This window comes from Acinonyx jubatus, chromosome C1 (genome assembly GCF_027475565.1).
Source record: "Acinonyx jubatus isolate Ajub_Pintada_27869175 chromosome C1, VMU_Ajub_asm_v1.0, whole genome shotgun sequence".
Lineage (NCBI taxonomy): Eukaryota > Metazoa > Chordata > Mammalia > Carnivora > Felidae > Acinonyx > Acinonyx jubatus.
In genome coordinates this window covers 216,255,001-216,273,969 of record NC_069381.1, presented here as the reverse complement: position 1 = coordinate 216,273,969, position 18,969 = coordinate 216,255,001, and the positions used below count along the sequence as shown (strand labels likewise).

General features: G+C 57.7%; 1 protein-coding gene across 6 annotated transcripts in view; it reads left to right on the top strand.

Annotated features, from left to right (window-relative positions):
* Window positions 1-18,969, top strand: part of HDAC4 (histone deacetylase 4) — a 289,488-nt gene that overhangs the window by 57,348 nt on the left and 213,171 nt on the right. The window contains exon 1 of one of the 6 annotated variants that reach the window (XM_053216032.1): window positions 15,574-17,874. The exons of the other annotated variants lie outside the window; for them this stretch is intronic. The gene's annotated coding sequence lies outside the window, so the exon portion shown is untranslated. Of the gene's footprint in view, window positions 1-15,573; window positions 17,875-18,969 lie in introns of those variants that run through there. 6 annotated transcript variants of the gene reach the window in all.

The window sequence follows — 18,969 nt, the reverse complement described above, 5'->3', positions numbered from 1 at the left end:
ACGTCGTCATAAACCCTCCGCTGTCTGGATCGGACGTAAACACCAGGCTCCTGACCCCCGGCCCGCCCGCCTGGCTCGATCCGTCGTGTTCTGGGAGGAGCCCTTCTCCAGGACGCTGAGCTGGCGGGCGCGCTGCACAGATGTGCTCTGTTTACTGGGAGGTCCGTGTGTCCTCCTCCCGCTTCCCGTGTCCCCGTCGTGGGGGACCTTTGCCTTCTTCCAGCAGGTCTCCTGTGACCTTTAGAAAGGCCCTGCGCGGGCGGTTTCAGAACGTTGTCTCGGCCCCTCTGGGACTCCCCGAGGTCGTGCGGCCCACCCCTCGCGTGTGGGGCCCTCAGGCTTCCCGCGACACTCTGTCCCACTCCGTCGGCAGCACGGAACAGCTCCAGAGAGCCGCCGGGCTGCCTGCAGCCGGACCCGCCTCGGTGGAGGCCTTTCCATCTGAGGCCCTTTGCAGGCTCTGCCCGGGTCACAGACAAGTAACTGCTGTCCCCACGGCCCTCAGTTTACGGGTCAGCGTGCGGTGGCCGGAACTGAACAGAACGCCCCTGCGTCACGGCTCCTCCTGGGTTATGGGGAGAAAGAACTTGCCTCAGGTTTTCTCATGGGTGGTTTGGGCAGCCGGCCAGGGGTGGTGGAGCCCTGCCACAGGTGGGTGACGCAAACCCCTGGCTTCCCGGGTGTTTGCGAGGAGCCCGCTTTCCCACTGGGCACGTGAGAGGATACCTCCAGGAGGCAGCAGCTGGCAGATGGTGAGGGACGCGTAGCGAGGGCCTCGTGGATGGGGTCTGGGCCGGGCCTCCACGGACCTTCAGGGGGAGAAACGACGGCTGTGTGGCCCGCGGGGCGGCCGGTAGCAGCCACGCTGTATCAGGCAGTGTGCAGCTGGCCATCCCGGGATGCTCGCTAGGGTCAGGAAGGAACTGGCTGGGACTTGGCCGTGCCCTTGAACTTGGCCATGGGGTTGCTCTGGGTCCCTGCAGGGCACAGGGCATGCTTTGGGGTGTTGTTCCAGCGCCCATAGATGGAACGGCGACCCCCAAGACCGAGTCCACATCCGGCCGGGGAGCTGAGCTGACTGCTTTCAGGGTCTTTGGTTTCTGCTTGTTTTTAGCCTGTGCACGCAAGCTGTGGTCAGGATCAGAATTTTAAGGAAGAGTCATAAACGACAAACATCAGAGGCGTTGATAATATTACCTTCTGCGTAAAACTGAGAGGAGTCTGCTCTATTCTAGTTGAGCAGCTGCGATCCGAGCCTTGCTCGCTGAGGACCGGGCTCCGCAGAGCGGCCGGAGAGCAGGTGTCTTGGACCCGGGGTATATTCTGTCTATTCTATTCTAGCGCAGGATGGGAGGGAGGGCCACCCCGCATCTGTGCTGTGTCCCCTGTTCCCTCGGGAAGGAGAGGATGCGTACGAGGGCTAAGCTCGCTTCATTCATGCCAGGAGCTCATCTCAGTGGGCCGGGCGCTACCTCTGTCCTCTGTCCCAGGCAGGGACGGTGAGGCTAAGCCGTGTGCTTGAAGAAACCGGCGGCTGGTGAGGGCAGAGCCAGCACTGGGCCAGCCTGCAGCGCCTGCCGCTGCCTTGGGGCTCTGCGTATCGGAAAGTCTGAAACATTTGCTCGGGAAGGCCGTTAGTGAATCGTTACAGCTCTAGTCAAAGCGTGGTGTTTTCCAGAAACAGGTGCAGATTGCTAGGAACCATGAGCGAGTGATGTGGTCTCCCTTGTTCTTTGTGTCTTGCGTTTGAACTCACAGGGCTTGAGAAGGTGGAGTCTGTGGGTTTGAGTTGGCTTCTCTTTAGGAACATTGTGGTGGGAGGGGGTGTCTTCTGTGTGATGGGGGCTGGTGTGCGGACCGCTCACCTGCCCCGCGTCGCCGTTGGGAGAGTCCTCAGGTGTTGTGCTCGTGGTGCTCTGGGGACGGAGCGCAAGCAAGCTGCGGGGGGCGCTCGGTGGAGAGGCCCAGGAGCCCCTGAGTAAACCGTGCAGGTTTTAAGGAACGCTGCCTTCTGTCGATTTTTCTCAACTGGTTGCTCTTTTCATTTGTTACTTCTTGAAGCTTCTTCTGTATCACTTACTTAATAAAGCAGTCCCTTCCTCTCTGCTGACACGGGGATGACTGACAGGCCTTCTAATTTCTCTGTTCACGGTGCTTCTGTTGTTGTGAAATACAAACAACATAAAATTGAGCATTTTAGGTATGTTTAAGTGTATGGTTCGGGGGCACTGAGTACGTAAACAGTGTTGTCTAATCCGTGTTATTATCCGTCCCCAGAACTTTCTCACCTTCCCAAACAGAAACTCTGTGCCCACTAAACACTAACTCCCCAGCCCTGCACCCCCAGCCTCGAGAAACCTCTGGATTCTTTCTGCCTCTATGAGTTTGTCTGTTCTTGGGGTCCCACAGGTGGAATCAGAACATGTTTGTCCTTGTGTGTCTCCTGACATAGCATTTCAAGGTCATCCATGATGTAGCAAATGTCAGAATTTCCTTTCTTTTTAAGGCCGGATAATACTCCATTGTGTGGGTGACCATGTGTCGTCCGTTTCGCCATTGATGGACTTGCGGGTTGTCTGTACTCTTTGGCTGTTTTGAATTGTGCCGTTACAAACGTTGGTGAGTCGGAAGCTGCCTCTGGCACACGCAGACGCCTGGGTTTTGCCCAGCACCTGCCAGGGCAAATACACAATGACAGTGGGCTTTGCAGGATTGATTTCTTCTATTTCAACGTGTTCAAGCACCACTGCTCTGTATTTAATGGCAACTGCTTAAAGACCCAGGTGGCTCTTGTCCTCTTGCTTTGAGTTTTCGCTCTGTTAACAGCGTTTCTGTCTCGCGGAGCGTGTGGTGTGGACCTCCGTGTCGGGGCCACAGCGATGGGTGGTGGCGGAGGCACATTTCTCGTGGGACGCCTCCGGGCCACGTTTCTTTCGGCTCGTCGTGGTTGGGGTTTTGCCTTTGCACGGCTGGTTGGGGTTCGAAGTTTAGAATCTTCTTACTTGTGCTTGGAGATATTCCTCAAATACCCGGTTTCCTGTAGCGCTGTTCCCGGGCCTGCCTGCTCCTCCAGTCCGGGCTCGGGAGGAACCCGCGAGAGAGGTCCGAGGTCAGCACTCAGAAGTGGTTCTTGCGCAGACCAGACTTTCAGAGGACGGGCCAGTCGTTGATTTTGCGTTTGTGAAAACGGTTTATTCAGTAAATGGGAAGACACGTTCCTCCCCCTGATTTTAAAAGTTAAGGTAGTCTCATATTCGGACAAGGCCGAAAGATACAGGAAAGAAAAGGAAACACCCTCCTGGCCCCAGTGGCCTACGGGTGGCTGAGGGGACAGCTCTGAGAAGACTCGCGTTAAACTGCGTCTCGACTCTCCACCTGGGCCTCTGTGCGCACATGCACACCTGTACCCACACCTGCCGTGTGTGCCGCGGAACCAAGCGGGCGTGGGGATGGCTGTGTACTATTTCAGTACTTAAAGGTCCTCTACTAGAGGGACCTCAGGGTTTTAGACTGTAGTAAATATACTTCGGTGGGACGTTCTTAGACCTCCATCTTTGCATTTGTGGCTGATGGCTTTTATTATTCTCGTTTTATCGGGATAAATGCTCACAAATGGCATTGTTGGGACACACGCGAGTGACACATGTCACCAGGCCACCCCTCAGATGTGAGCGGCCGTGCGGCCCCCGGCTGTGCGTGAGGATTCCGCTCTGATGCCCGGCAGCAGCTGGTCTCAGGGTTCCTTCCTGAGAGACAGAGAGGAGACGTCCGCAGGAGTCTGTCCGTCCCAGGTGTGGGGCTGTGGGGGATGGGGTCAGGAGACCGGCCCGGCTGCTGGAGTGGGGCGGCCCCGCACCAGGGCAGAGGGAAAGTCCAGAAATGTCCCAGAGCCTTCCTCTGCTGCTGCTGTCCCCACCTCACTCCTTTGATCGAGGGACACTGATCGAGCCTGTCTTGTGTGCCCGGCTGTCCTAAGCACCAGGCTCTGCTGGTGAACCACACGGGGCAAGTCCCGCCCGGTGTCACCTGCGCTCCTGGGAACGTCACACAGTAGGCAAGTAAATAACTGTGTCACAGTAAAAATAGCTAACGTTGAGTGAGTCTGTGCTGTAACTGACGCTTTTTCTACGTGCCCTCTACGCGTTTGCGGATTTAATTCTTGTAACGGCCCAGGAGTGGGCTCATGATCCCTACGGTATCCCCCTTTTCCAGGTGAGAAAACTGAGGTGCTGAGGAAGGATGTCGTCTGCCCAAGGAACTCTGCCAGGCGGTTTGTGCTCTTAAGCGTCACGGTTTCCCGCCTCTGAACCTCGTGTGATTTCAGGTGTCGCTGGTGACGGTGAAGCGGGGTGGGAAGTAAGAGCTTGTTCGGGGGAAGAAGCAGTTCGCTGATGGCTCTGAGGGGCTTCGACCAGGACGGTGACGTCTCAGTTTTCACAGTACACGCCTGGGTGCTCGGCGTAGTTTAACTCCAGGGAGGGGCGTGAGTGACAGCAGGGCCACCTGTCCGTGAGGTGACCTGTGTGGGCGTGTCCAGGCCAGGGAGCGCCTCTCGGGCAGGACGGAGCGCAGGGCCGGGCTGCAGACTGTGCTCGAGAGCTTGCGCTGGGCCCGGTGGCGCTATTGAACAAGGTTGTGGAGACCGACATCAGCCTGATCTTGACCTGGCCTCCCCTCCGGGTAGTAAGCCGTGACCACCCCGTTTTCTTTTCCACGTAACCTTTTACTTTAGCCAGCGGCCTCCTCTTTTCACCTCGCTCGGGGATCCCGGTCTTTACCTTTGTGGAGTGTGTTATGCTTTATTGTACTTCTCTGCTAAATGAACCACGCTCGAGGTGTGGCCGCTGGGCCCCTGGGGTCCCCGGGGCACGTCAGGTGGCCTGAGCTGTATTGGTCAGAGGACGAGATGCAGCCTTCTCGCCGAGCTGACCGAGCGCCTGTCCTGGTGGCGGGCAGGCGGCGGGCAGGGCTGCGGGGCCACACAGGCCTCGGGCCACGCTGCCTGGCATGCACACGGACCCAGCCACTTTCTCCTGGGAATGTTCTTGATGAGGCGGGGCGGTTATTCCTTTCATGAGGTATTTGCGTCTCCGCCCTGGAGGTACGCGTCTTCGAGTGCTCCATGTGCCCAGGTGGGACGGGCTGGTGTCCTCGGCCCGCCCGATGCGTGCTTCTTCCGCGGACACCGACTGTGTCCAAGTTACCAAGGGGTAACTGACAGGTAACCTGTGGGTGTTCACGCCTGGGCACTTGCCAGACACTTTCTTAAAGACGGCGCTAGGCTGTCCCTTTAAGGAAAACAGCTGACGGTGTGTGTGGCCGGCAGTGACATTCTGGCTCTTAAGTGGAAATGGGAATTTGGGAGCCTGTGCACCCCCCCCCCCCACCGTTGTCTAATGACACATGTCAACATTGGGGAGGGCTTGGGCCTTTCCACGTGACCAGGTCCTGATGTCGCAGACTTGGGCGGGGTCGGGAGCCCTCGTGGTGCTGCCCCGATGCTGCTGGATCCCCGGAGCTTGCTGGCCAGGGTCACGGCCGCCCTGCAGGTGACTGAATGTCCCGGCCCGGGGCCCTGGTGCTACTGATCCAGAAAGCCCGCAGGCCCTGCAGCCTGGGACCCCGCTCCCCCTCCGGCCGCGTCCCTGTGAGCTGGGCCACCTTTGTCTCTTCTGCCTGAGCAACCTGTCCCGTTGGACGGCGCACCAAAGCAGGTGTGACAGTCCCACTAACGGCCTGAACCAGACCCCACAGATGCTTACAGACGGAAACAGCACCACCCTGCTCACTAATCGTTTTGTGTTTTTGGAAAAGGTACTTGTGTTTGCATAAAAATAGGTAATTTATGTTAACGTTCAGTGACACTATTATTTTCAAATGAACTAAGTGAACATTTAAAAAAAAATCTCAGTTTTAACGAGTAATATGGCAACTGCTGATAGGTATAGCCACCTAAGCAACGCCCTCTGGGGTCCCCAGGAATTGTTTTTGAAGCTTTTTTAAAATGTCTTCTATTTATTTTGAGAGAGAGAGAGAGAGAGAGAAGGAGAGAGGATTCCAACCAAGCTCTGTGCTGTCAGCGCGGAGGCTGATGCAGGGCTCGAGCTCACAGATCCTGAGAGCAGCACCTGAACTGAAATCAAGTCGGTTGCCTAACCGCTGAGCCACCGAGGGGCCCCGTGTCTTCAGTAATTTTCAAGAGGGTAGAGGGGCCCCGAGACTAAAAATTATGGGAACTGCTGTTCCAAGCCCTCTAGTGTTGATAGGCATCTATATTTTAAAAGCACTTGACATCACTTTATCCCTGGTGTTCTGACCCTCAGGCCCTGAGGAGGAGGGATGTGCTGTCATGGGGAAGGGTCAGTCTTATGGGGGCGGGGGTGTACCTGCGTGGGGTCGGGGCCCGGGGGAGATTGGGGGGTTGGGCTCCGCCTTGGTGGGCAGGCAGGCTCAAGGATGAGCCACGTGCTGAGCCCCCTCCAGCCCACGGACACCGCTGAGTGGGAGTTAAAGTTGTTTAAAACAATTGAGTTTTTTTATATACACGTTGTATTTATGTTACATTTAATTATAAATCACTATGACTTGTGTAAATAAATTGTAGCTGATGAAGAATGAATATGCTAGAATTTTTGGTCTCACTTAACGTTTGTCAGTCTGCAAATACCCAGACTTTAGGAAAGACCGTAGACTAGTACGGACCTTTAGGACACTTCTTCTGACCCCAAACTGTCAGGCAAATGCCGAAAATAAATGATGGCAATGTTAAAAGTGTCGAGTAACAAAGAAAACGAACCGGAAGAGCCAAGAGACATCCAAGACCAAAGAAGAAATACATCCAATGGGAAATTTGGATAGAAACAGTCTCAGTAAATGAACGCTTTCATTGTTGCCGTAAAAGTGAGAATTCACACTGTTCTTGGAAACTTCAAGTGCAGCCTCTGTGGCCTGCACCTGTCCCAACGGAAGTGGGCCGGAGGCTCGCAGGGCCGTTTGGCCTAGGGCACAGGTCCGTCAGCGGCGAGGAGGCGGGTCCCGTGGGCTGCCACACGAAGGGACCTGGGCACAGTGCGAGCAGTCAGGCTTCTGCGGGAGCAGGAGGCAAGGTCACCTGGAAGGAAGGGTTCTCGGCATTTAGCTAGAAAGGTAGCTCGCTGCCCTCGGAAGTGTGCCAGAGCATCCGTACCATCCAGTGTCTCGACTGAACGCAACGGGGGACTCGCGTGGGCTTGGGACTGGATGTGTCATAAAGTGCCTACTCCTTTAGGGAGCGCTCCGCGTTGTCTCAGGTTGGCGTGGCGTCCTTTCTCCTGGCTTCCAACCCTCAGAAAGTGTTAACTAACTTTGTGGGTGAAAGTGCCTCATTGTAGAACGTGTAGGAAACAACAAAAAAACCCAAAAATTATCAGCAAACTTTACTTACGAACAGAGATAAAAGCGCTGAACGGAACGTTGCGGGGAAAGAGCGTGAGAGCACATTCTATGGTTGTTTGTCACCAGGAGTGTCATCGTTCAGTGGGAACTACGGCGGTCACGTGAGTACAGGAGAATGTTCAAGAAGAAAGGTAAGTCATTTTCATAATTTAGTTAAGAAATCTCTAAATTGGGAGGAAACACATAGTTCCTATGAGTAGGTGAGGGATCATTGGGAAGCGGCAATAAGCTTCCCCACGGCCGGAAAAGTCTAGAGGCGCTAACAGCGACAGGGGCCTTAACACATGTGTCAGTATCGTCTCAGATGCCGGCAATTTCTTTAGGGTGAGGAAAACCAATGTAGATGGACACAAAAGCCGAAAAGACTCCGTAAAGAAACTCACTACAATCCATCCATTTTGTATTTGCCATTCATTCGTAGAAAAGTTCAAGAACCACGTTGATGGTTTCGACGCTCTTAAGTTCCAGACTTCTGGCTGACGGAAGCCTCGCAGGTTACAGGTTACGTTTCCTGTCTCCTCGTCAGCACAGTGGGCGGGACTCGGCTGTGTCCTCATCAGCGCCGGTGGCGCTCAGTGCTCTGCTCTGGGCAGTTCAATTCACATTTAGTTTTTGTGATGCTTTATCATTCTCCTGGCCCGCTTTGTCGTCCTCTTTTTTTTCCACACGTTTATTCTGAATTTAATCGGTATTCATCTCGTAATGAATACATGTACCTAGACCCTGTGGGCATCTTTCCAGTGTCTCCGCTCCGCTCCGGGAGACGGAGGCCCTTCTCAGAGCATTCGCGTTTGTGCTTGTCATTCCTTGGCTTAAAGAAATACACATGAGCACGTTCCTCAACAGTATGAGTTTCGTCTTGTAGGGTTTTGAGCTGTGTATATAAGTGAAACCACACCGTATGTTTTAATGATTTTTTTAAACAGAACTACTTTGGAGGACGGTTCAGGGCCCCGCTCACTGATGCTCTATTCTCTGCACATCCCGTGTGAGGTTCCAGCTGCCCAGAGGTCCCGTTTCTGGGGATGCTGGCCCTGACCGCTTGGTTACGGTGGTGGCACCGGGCTTCTCCCCTGTAAAGTTACTATACTCCCCCCCCCTTTTTTTTTAAGTTTAATTTTATTTACTTTGAGAGAGATAAAGAGCAAGCAGGAGAGGGGCAGAGAGAGAGGGAGACAACCCCAAGCAGGTTCTGCACCGTCAGCACAGAGCCTGACTTGGGGCTCGAGCTCAGGAACCGTGAGGTCATGACCAGAGCTGAAATCAACAGTCGGCCACTTAGCCACCTGAGCCACCCAGACGCCCCTCTGCTTCCCTTTATAGTTGATGAGTATCTCGTGTGAGATGCTCTGCAACTGTGCTGATACCCTGTTGTTTCCTGAGCACTCACCTCTGGCTTCAGCAGCCATAGACGGTTCTTGCCTGCGTCTGTTACTGTGATGGACAGTGGTGCCCCAGCTTCAGCAGCCGTGGGTGACTCCGTTGCTGTGACAGTGGTGGCCCCTAGCTTCCCAGCAGCCATGGCCGATTCTTACCTGCATCCGTTCTGGTGACGATGGCGGCTGAGAGGTGGTCTTCTAGTGCGGTCATTCTCGTTACACGCGGTGGTTGGCTTCCTCCTCTACAGAAAAGGTTTCCTTCCTTCCTTATTTATTCCCCCCCCCCCTTTCTGATATGGGAAGGTAGTCTGGCCTCCCCGTGTGCACCTTCCATGCCGCGCACCTGGAGTCGGCCCTTCCTCCAAGGAAGCGTGCTGCTGTCTCTCAGGACCCAGTATGTAGAAAGCCCGGTGTGCACGCTGGTGCGTCTGCTGTTTCCACGTGCCGTGGGCAGGTGGAGTGGGGAGATGCACGCGTGTCCGTGGGCACACGCCCCGCCCCCCCATCTCGTTCCGCGTAGACACGTAAACTGCGGAGCTCACCCTGGTACTTCTAATTCCGGTCCAGCCTCACGGGGTCGACGGACCACCCCCTCTCTTCGATGGTCACCCTCCTCCCACGGTGGGAAACTGGGCTTCCGGTTTCTGTAATGCACGTACTTATTGGCTCAGAAACTGTTCATCTGGGCCTCTGTAAGAAAGAAGCCCGCTAGCCGGAGTTCAGGATTTGTCTGGGGCACATGGTCCAAATGCAGTCTGAATGCCGGGTCCCAACGCCTCTTGGGACAGCCCTACCCCCCGGCCCCTGCCCTGTGCAGTTGTGTTACTCACTTGAAATGTGGTTCGGTTCATTTGTTTCTATTTGTATTCCCTTTTATTACCCTCCTCATGCTTTCTTTATCTCACTTCTTTTATTTTTGAGCGCATGAGACACGAGTGCCGTTCTTGAAACCAGTGGTATCCCTGCCTGGCCTGTGGCCGCCCCCAGCCCCGCCCTCGCTTTCCAGATTTGCCTTCTGGACAGTCAAGCAAATACATGTACTTTATTTTGGATTCTCTCTCACACCAAAGGAACATCAGACAGGCGGCTCTCTGGCACGCGGTCTTTCCGCACCAGAGCAGGTCCCGGAAGGTCCCGGAGGCCCAGCCATCCCTCCACGGAGCCCCTCTCCTGAGTTTGGGTGGCTAGCAGGTTCTGCACTCGAATAACCTCGTGCCCACGTCCCATCCTCCGCGGGACCTGTGTCTTCAGACTTCACCTACAGAGAAAGCTTGCTTTAGCAGCTCGTATACGGGCTGCACCTGCAGAAGATGTGCAGAGATGCAGTTGGGCTCGATTTTGCCAAATTTGCCCGTGTAGAGCTTGGACCAGTTTGCTTCCGTGTTCCCACCCTTGAGGCCCGAGCGCCCCCTCCCACACCGTTTTGCAGAGCAGAGAATGTTACTTTTTGCCAGTCTGGCAGATAAGAAATGGAATCTCAGGGTGAGGGCCTTTTTCTGTCTTTATGCCTTTGGCCTCTTTTTCTATCAGGAGCTTGGTCATTATTCCCACAATTTTTAAGAGTTCTTTGTACATCAGGAATATTAGTTTTTATCTGTGAGATCTATTGCAAATACTTGCCTCCAGTTTGTCAACTGTGTTTTCGAATGCTTTATGGTGCTTCTTTGCCATGTAAAAGCACCCCCCTCCCCATTTGGTTCTTTCTTTCTCTTTGTTTCTTTAACTGCTTCTGGCTGTTGAGTTGCGGTCACAAAGCTTTCCTCTGTCCCCCGAGCAAAAGGAACCCCCCTGTTTTGTTCATTCTTTACAGCTAGGTCCTTGGTGCATGTGTTCGGTTTGGATCTAATTCTGTCTTTTCCCGGTGGCTACCCGGTCGTCCCAGCACCGTCGGGTAAACACCTCCTCCGTGTCCCTCGCTGCTCCGTCTGTCTGCTCGTGTGCCCGTCCCGCACCGTCTCCGGCACAGGGGCTCCCAGGGGGGTTCAACGTCAGGCTGGGCTCTCGGCCTGTTCTGACAGTGTTCGTGACCCTCGTGTGCGTCTGCTGGCCGCGTCTCTCCCGCTGCCGCCCTCGGATTAGCGCGGTCAGGCTGCCTCCCCGCCCTCCGTCTCCCCGCGTACTCTTCACCGTGTGTCTTTCCTTCCTGGTTGTTTCCTCCGTGCTGTTTGACTGCTCACCAGTTCTCTCTTCAGCCCTCGCCAACTGGTTATTCAATTCACTCATTTAGTTTTTAATTATTCAACAGTTTTTTATTTCATCTTCGGACGGGCCTGACCGCTTTTGATATTAGTGATAACAGGTGATACATAATCTCGTTTACTCCAGGGGGCAGGTTGTGGCTCTTACTGTCCCACTTTGGCAGGGGGCAGACTGAGGCACAGAGAGCGATTAGAGGATCCAGGGCTGTGCAGCTGCTGAGCAGTGGTCCCCGACAGGCACTCACCTCCTCCCTGGATGACCCCGTTCGTTTCTTCACGCCTGCTGTCGAGATGTATTTTGTGGCCAGATCAGATTTTCCTGTAACTGAAGTCTGTGCTGGCCTGGCTTCCACTCCTGGCCTTTCCCCTGCTTTGTGATTTTAGATTGTGACTTTATGCCTCGTAATGTTTTGCAGACATTCTTTTGGGGTTGATGGCGTGCCCATCAGGGGAGGGGATGTGTGTCTGTGTCTGCCTAGGGCTAGCGCAGCACAGGCCCGGGCCGCCTCGCCTTGGATGCACTTGAGGACGTATTTGCCGCGGTGTCTGTCCGGTCTTGGGGCTGGGCGGGGTCTCCCCCAAAGCCCTGCCCGCTGATCCATGGTCGGGGGCCCCCAGGGGCGTCTCCTTCCTTGATCTGCTCTCCCAGCCAGTGTCTGGTCTGGGCACGGCTGTGTCCCTTCCACAGGGATGTTCGCCACCTTCCCCGACGGGGGTCCACTGTCCCCCCCCCCCCCCCCCGGCTCAGCCCCCGCCTTGGTCTCCTGGCCCAGGTGGCCTTTACCGTGACCAGCGAGCTGTGGCCAAGTCGGGTGGCAGCCGCAGGATGGGCCCCGGTGTCCGTGCCGTTTCCTGTCTGACTCGGCCTCCTCGAGGTCTTGCCTTCTGAGGGCTTCCTTGCCCTTCTGACCCCTCAGCTGTGTTTAGAGGAGGTTGTGAGAACTGGACACCGCACTGCCGGAGTCCGAGGCTTCTCTTGCCACGGTGAGCTGGCTTTCTTTTGAGGGCGCGTGTTTTCACAGGAGACCAACTTTGTCTCCCCCGATTTCAGGCGGAGAGGCTGGCAGATCTGGGGGGCAGGGGATGCTGAGGCCTGAGCAGCCACATCCGCTAAGTGACGTGGAAAACTGCGGGTAATTTCTAACCGCCACTGCCCCTGGAAAGCTTGTGACGGTCCGTGCCGCCTGTCAGAGCTCTGTGCTAACAGCCCCGCCCTGACGTGAAGCGGGGCCGAGGCAGGGCCGGGTGGCTCCTTGCTTCAGCGCCCGGCTCTCTGCCGTCAGAGGACGCGCCCAGGGTGCGATCGCGTCTTGGGCTTTGCCTGAGCCCGTCCTTGCACGCTGGCTGCTGCGGGGACATTTATGTCCTCTGGTCTTGTCAAGCACTTCTTCCGTTAACAGTATATTTAAAATTACAACATGAGTTCAGGCAGAAGCCAGACCCCGTTGCTAAGTAAGCATGTCTGTGTGCCGGTAGGAGGGCGTCCAGCCTCCCTGCCCTCACGTTCCCGTGCGCACAGGTTGAGGCTGGGCGAAGGATTTCTTACCACCAGCCTCCTTTAGCCCCCGGCCCGTGGGCGCCCTCGGTGTGCTGGGCGAGGGCCACCACCGGATGCGTCTTCCTGGGATGAGTCCTCCCGTCTGCTTGCCCCGCGGCCCCGTCGGCGAGGAGCGCGGGGGTGCAGAGAGCGCCTGCCGGCTCTGAGGGCCTCTGTCCTCCAAGTCAGCAGCTTTGTTCTGCAGAGGAAGAAGCCCAAGGGGTCGCAGTTTGCCTAAGGCCACCTGCCCGGGCCTTGGCCCAGGGGCCCTGCCTCCCGCTGAAGCCCTGTGCCCCTTTCTCCAGGCGGCATGTGTGGGGCCAGAGCAGACGGACAGGCCGCGGATTCGTGTCGTCCGTGCTGAGGTGCTGAGTGAGGGGTGAGCGCCCCGAGGGACTGTCCCAGGAAGAGGAGCGGCACGTCCTTGGGCCATGCTGGCAAACACGTCGCAGTCCTTGCCCCAGCAGCTGCTTTCATTTTTATAGAAGGCAGATGTGAAAGTTTTAATGTAGTTGGACACAAGGAAAAGTACGAATTTTTCCTCTGAGCAGTAGAGTGGGTCATCTTTCTTAGCAAAACTGTAAATGACAGTCAAGCGTTTGCTTTAGAATGGAGGACGACGGGAAGTTTTTACTCCTGGATTTTGATATCTGGCCTTGGCCGCCTCAGTAATGGAGGAAGGAAGGGCAGAATGTAAAATCGCGTATGTGTGCCTGTGTGTGTACGTGTGCCTGTGTTTGACCCCTCGGTGACCACAGGCGCAGACGCACGCGCCGTGCCGGGTTCCACGCAGGTTCCACGCGGGGCGTGTGCCGGCTGCAGACAGGGGCTTGCTTGCCTCCTCCCTGCCCGCGGGGGAGGGATGGTGGCGTCTCTTGTCGTACCCGCGTGGACTCGGAGCCCAGGGCAGAGGGCGCAGTGACGGCCCTGGGGCTGCTTAGGTGAGAGGGAGCCTCTCCGGCCCCACGCACGCTGGCCTGCGGGTCTGCTATCCAGCCCCAGCCCACGGTGCAGCCTGCTCGCGGTGGGGTTAGGCCAGCAGCGAGCGTGTGCCGGGGTCTGGAGCCTTTTGACTGATGGTGATGATTTTATCTTACCGCGAAGATCCCTCACGTCCAAGCTGAGAATATCTGTTTATGATTTTCGTGACTTTGGAGTTTTCCTTAGGACTTGTGTTGAGCAGTGAGCACATCACGTGGATGCTTGGGGGGATCTCCGCTCTGGGGGAACACGTAGGTAGTCCTTTCTGAGCTCTTTAGGCTCCGGAGGGGCCCGTGGGGCGTGGTTGGCCCTGCCCACGGTCCCCCGGGTGCCTCCCCCTGGGGGGGAAGCTGCTGGGGGCTTGTTAGAAAGTCTCAGCATGGGAATTTTGTGTGCAGTGAAGTTTAAAGGATACGCTTGAATGTTTGTTTCAAACGGGAACAGGAGTCCTGTCACTTGTGTAACTGTGCGTGTGATTTGGGCGGGGCCGGGCCGCCCTCGCCCACGGTGCTCCCCTCTGCCCGTCGCCTGGAGAGAATTACACAGCCCTTCCCTGTACGCGTGGGCTGGGGCCTGTGTTCCAACGGAGTCCTCGGTGTCCAGTGTCCCTTCCTCTCTCGAATCTGTCATTGTGCACCTGCCGGCGACACCCAGGCTTCTCCGTTTCCCGGAGACGAGAACGAGACGCCGGGTGTTGCGTGTCTGTGGATGGGGACAGCTGACGCCGGCCAAGGACACTTCATCCTGCCGCCGGGGCCGCGTGTGGCCACTTGCCTGACCGCCCACACCGCCCGGCTGGGCCGCGCTGCTCGGCCGGTGCCAGACGTCGCGACATGGTGGAAACGAGCGTGCCGAGGGGTCTGGTCGTCTTTCGCTCGCATGCCGTGCGGGTGCCCAGTGGGAGAACGGGCACCCCGCTGCCCAGGAGCACAGGGAGCTCGGGGCGGGGCCCGGCGCTGCGACGCCCCGGCAGATTCTGTCTCCTCCTTTGTGAAACAGAACTACTGCCGCTCGACCTGGCAGAAAGAGCCAGGGCCAGACAGCTACCCCGTGCCGCACGCTTTTTTGTTAACGTGGCTGAACCCCCCTGGCGTCCGTGGCAGGGAGGATGGTGGGATTGGCTTGTAATGCAACCCGACGGGCACCCGTTCCCTTAGTGGCTGTTTGAGGACAAGTGGAGGTGGATGCCAGTGGCTGTCACCTTTGTCCCGAGGCCCTGAGGCTGCCTGGTGGCCCTGCTCAGGCTCAGCTCCCGGCAGTGCCCAGGGGCACCTTTTCCTGGGGACCTGGCCCGTAGGCTCTGTCTCCTCTAGCGTCCTCGAGGAAGGCTCGGACACTGGCTTCTTCTCTCTTTGCTTATTTATTAATTTTTTTTCGGTCTTTATTTTGATAGGGGTGCACCCCCCACCTCAGGGGAGGAATTGTGGCCTTGGGTGGGGACACCAGCGGCAGTGCTCTGCTCTGGGAATCCTCCAGACCGGAGCTGGGGCAGGAGCCCCCTTCGTGTCTGCTGGCTGCCGGTGTCTGGGGAGCTGCCGCGGGAAGCGGGCGGGCGGGCGGGTGGGCCGGCCAGCGGTCCACAGGCCTTGGACGCTTGTTGATGCTGGTCCCCCAGGCTCCTGAGGTGCCCGGAGCCCGCTTTTCTAAAGAGGCATGGCGGTGGGGGGGGGGGGTCCTCCAGTTTCCAGGAGCTGCCCCGGGGGCTTTCCAGCCAATCCTCCTTATTGTGGGTACAGGTGTGGCCTTCAACCTTGGCAACCGACAGAGCCAGACTTTTACCGAATCAGATGACGAATCTGAACCTGGAGGAGGCGGGAGCGGAGAGGAAGAGCGTGTCTGTGGCCACGCCAGCTAACACGCAGACACTGCCACTGGGGTCAGACCTGGGCCCTCCCAGTCAGTGGGGAGGGCCCAGGAGAGCCTGGGAGGGGGAGCTGGACGGGAAGGGCGGGGCACGCCGCTTGGGGCGGGGTTTGCTGCTCTGGCCCCTCAGCCGCTTCGGGCCGTCCCATCTTCCCGCGCTGTGGTTTTAAGGCACGAGTCTGCGGTTGACCCAACGCTCGAACAGGTGCTCCCGTGCCCTCCAGGCCTGCAAAGCTCCCTGGGGGCCCTGTTCGTGAGGGGAAGAGGGTCATTTACTGATTTGCTTCTGGGGGGGCTTTCCTTTGTTTTGGTCTGACTGCCCCTGGACAGAGATGTCCATAAGACCAGAACCTGCAAACAGTTGGCAACGATCGAGGAGCTTTGAGTGAAATCGCACGTCGTTCAGCAGACCTACCGGCAGCGGACAGTGTAGGCATCCACGGAACGTTTATAGGCGTTTCTTCACGTAGGACAGTCTGTTGGCCCAGTAATAGGGCTCAGGCAGGTTAAAGACAGGGTTCCTTTTCTTGAGTGGCCAGTGGCCATGGCCTTGGCAGTGTGTTCGGACCTGCAGCGGGGCGGCGGTGAGTCGGGTGGCCAGTCAGAGCTTTTCACCCGTGTGTCTGCTTTGGAGAAAGGCGTGTTTTCGGGGGCTCCCAGGAGACCCTGGCCGGCCTCCCTTGCTGGCGTAGGTTGGCTCTTCTCTGTTGTTCCCTTTGAGGCTGCCCTAACCCGATCACCCCAACAAGCAAAAGACGGCCCGGCTGTGCACCACGTAGGACCCTCCCCCAGGTTAGGAAAACGCGGATCCATTTAGAGGACCTGTTCCAGAAGGCCCTTACCAGTTAGCTGGGGGCGTGGCCGTCGCCGCGTGGGGCTCCATAATGTCCTCCGTGGCTGCGCTCCTTACGCACGTGCACCTTGTCAGCTCTATGGTGTTAGGGTGAGTCACAGGCCTTGTGTTTTGTCTGGGGCCTCTCTTTGCGTGTCCCCCTTCACGTGCCGCGGGGGGCAGAGAGATGGCCCTGCCTGTGCGTGGCTGCCCAACACCGTTTCCTGGGCCTGGCCTTCTGAGCCTCTGCCCACGGGGCTCAAGGAACGTGCTGGTCAGTAGCCAGGCCTTCCTCCGGCGCCAGCCGCAGGCCCTCCGTGACCTTGCACTCCCGGGGGGACCGGACCGGGCCCTTGCCTGCTAAGTGTTGCCCCTGAAATAGCTCTTCCTCCACAAACATCTGCTGCCCCTGGAAGCAGCGAGGAGAGGGAAATCTGAAGTCCCCTGAACACCACCGCTGTCCTTCCACATCTGAGGGCTTCTGTGTGTGGGGCCGTGGCCTCGGCCTGGGCCACGTGTGGTAGCCCTGGGGCTTCTGCCCGGACCAGACCGCCAGGTGCACTGGTCCCTCGGGTTTCTTCTTACCAATCAAGTTGGCTTTGCCACTGCTGTGTATCAGTAAGAGAAGGTTCTACATTCTCACTTCCCCTTGTGCAGAACGGTTTGCCAGGAGGCTGGTGATGGCCCTGGGCCACTTAGCTGAGGAGACTTTCTGTGGCTTAGTGGTTTGATTTCTGCCCTGCATGAAGCCTCTTAGGTGCTGCCAGATGGGGGACCTCCACCCTGGGGTCTGACCCTCCTTGGCCACAGCTGCTGGGCCACTCCAGGCGACCTTGCAGATACCGGGTGCCCCTGGCACCCTTGTGCTTGACCCTGGCCCGCCTGGTGGCTCGGGCGGGTGGAGAAGGCAGCCCGGGGTGGGGGGGCTCCTTGCTCGCACGCCAGCCGTCACAACCTCCACGGCCTGGAGTGCGCGTGGAATCCTTGCTGCCTCTCGTGTCAGCCGCGGAGGGTCTGCTCCCCAGTGTGGCTCCAGAGCTCCGCATGCCAGAAGCGTGTCTCCTCCCCCCGCCCTGTGGACCCCACCCCTCCCCTTGCTGGCGGGGGCTCCCGGCCCTTTCTCATTCGGATCCTCTGTTGCCCAGCGGACGGCCACTTCCCCTTCCCTGCAATCTCCGAGGCCGAGGTCTGGAAAACCAACCCCTGGCCACAGATAACTTATGGCGTCCTCACATTTGCATGTGGAACGGGAAGAAGAGATTAGGAGTGGAACTCAGTTTACATGCGAGGTCCCAGGTCCGAGCAGGGCTGCCTCGCATCTTCCGCGGGCATTTGCTGTGCGCGCGGAGTTAAAGCTCGGCCCCGCGGCTTCCAGGGGGCACTCACCGCCCAACGGAGACCCGGTTCTGGGGCGTTCTCCGCGAGTCTGGAGATGGAGTCTGTGGTGATCCCGCGTATCATCTGCTGGTTATGTAATGTGACAACATGGGTATGAAATAGAAACCAGATGTCGGGGCGGGGCGACAGAGTCCTCATCAGTGGGCACCAGCGGGGCCCGGCTGGACTTTCCTCCACTGTCCCGGGCTCACTGTCCCGGGAGACCCGGCTCTGGAGGGGCTGCTGGGGTCTAAACAAAAGGCTCGACTGAAGGTAAGGTACAGATTCAGCGCGATTAACTCTTTTACGGAGCTTGTCCAGGGTTTTCCGAGTCCTGTGGTGGAACCACGGAGTGCCGTGCTGCGTGGCCTAGTGACTTGCTGTCCGGGGTCGTCTCAGAACGTTGAGCCTCGGCGCGTGGCGAGCAGTGGCCTGTCTGCCACGTCCTCCGGCCCCCGTGTGCTGGGGCAGGGAGAGAAGGGGATCTGCGTTTCACCCGGTGAGGGGCTCCACCGCGCGGGGGGGCCGTGGGGGCAGGTCGCTGTCCAGGCGCTGTCGGCGCGGGGACCGATCGCCGGCCCCCGTGTCCTCTCCCGGGGCACCTGAGGCCTCGTGCAGCGCGCCCTGCGTGCACTGCTCCGGGAGCGCTGACCTGTGCTGGAAGCGGGGCTCCTCCCTCGCGGGAGGCCACAGCGTCCACGGATGGTGGCTGCGTGTAAACCAGAAAATCTCTCCTTTACCGTTACTTTCTGTTGGTAGCTGATCTTCCAGAGAGATCGGTAGAGTCCGTACTTTGCTCAGCAGACCTTTCGGAAACAGAAAACCCAGGAATCTTGGCTGTCGTCTCAGCCCCGGGCTGCTTTAAAGCTGCATGGGCTTGTTGAATTCTTGTTGGGGAAATCTGTGCTTGACTGCTGCTCACGTTGTACGGTTGTCCTGTGCCCCCAGGGAACCAGCTCGGTGAGGGAGGCAGAACCGGGTCTGTGGCTCCTTCTGGTCCGAGTACAGACGTCCCCTCCGGGTTCTCAGCTCTCATCTCTGAAGCGATAGCCAGTGTTCATGGACTGCTCTCTGGATGCTAGCCCAGCGCTAAGCGTCTTAGTGAAATTCTTACGTAATCCTTAAAACACACCTGTAAGAGTAGGTACTTTTATGACCCGTGTCCCAATGAGGAAACTGAGGCCCAGAGAGGGTGGACGCCGTGCCCAAGGTCTCACGGTTGGGGGCTGTGGCTGGGATCCAGCCCGGGCAGGATGTCTCTGGCTTTTTCCCCACTCTTGGCTGTGTGGCCCTGACTTGCTGGTGGACGGACGAGGGGCCGTCTCTGGGTGTTTGCTCCTGGGCCATGTGTGTTCAGCATGTGCGGGA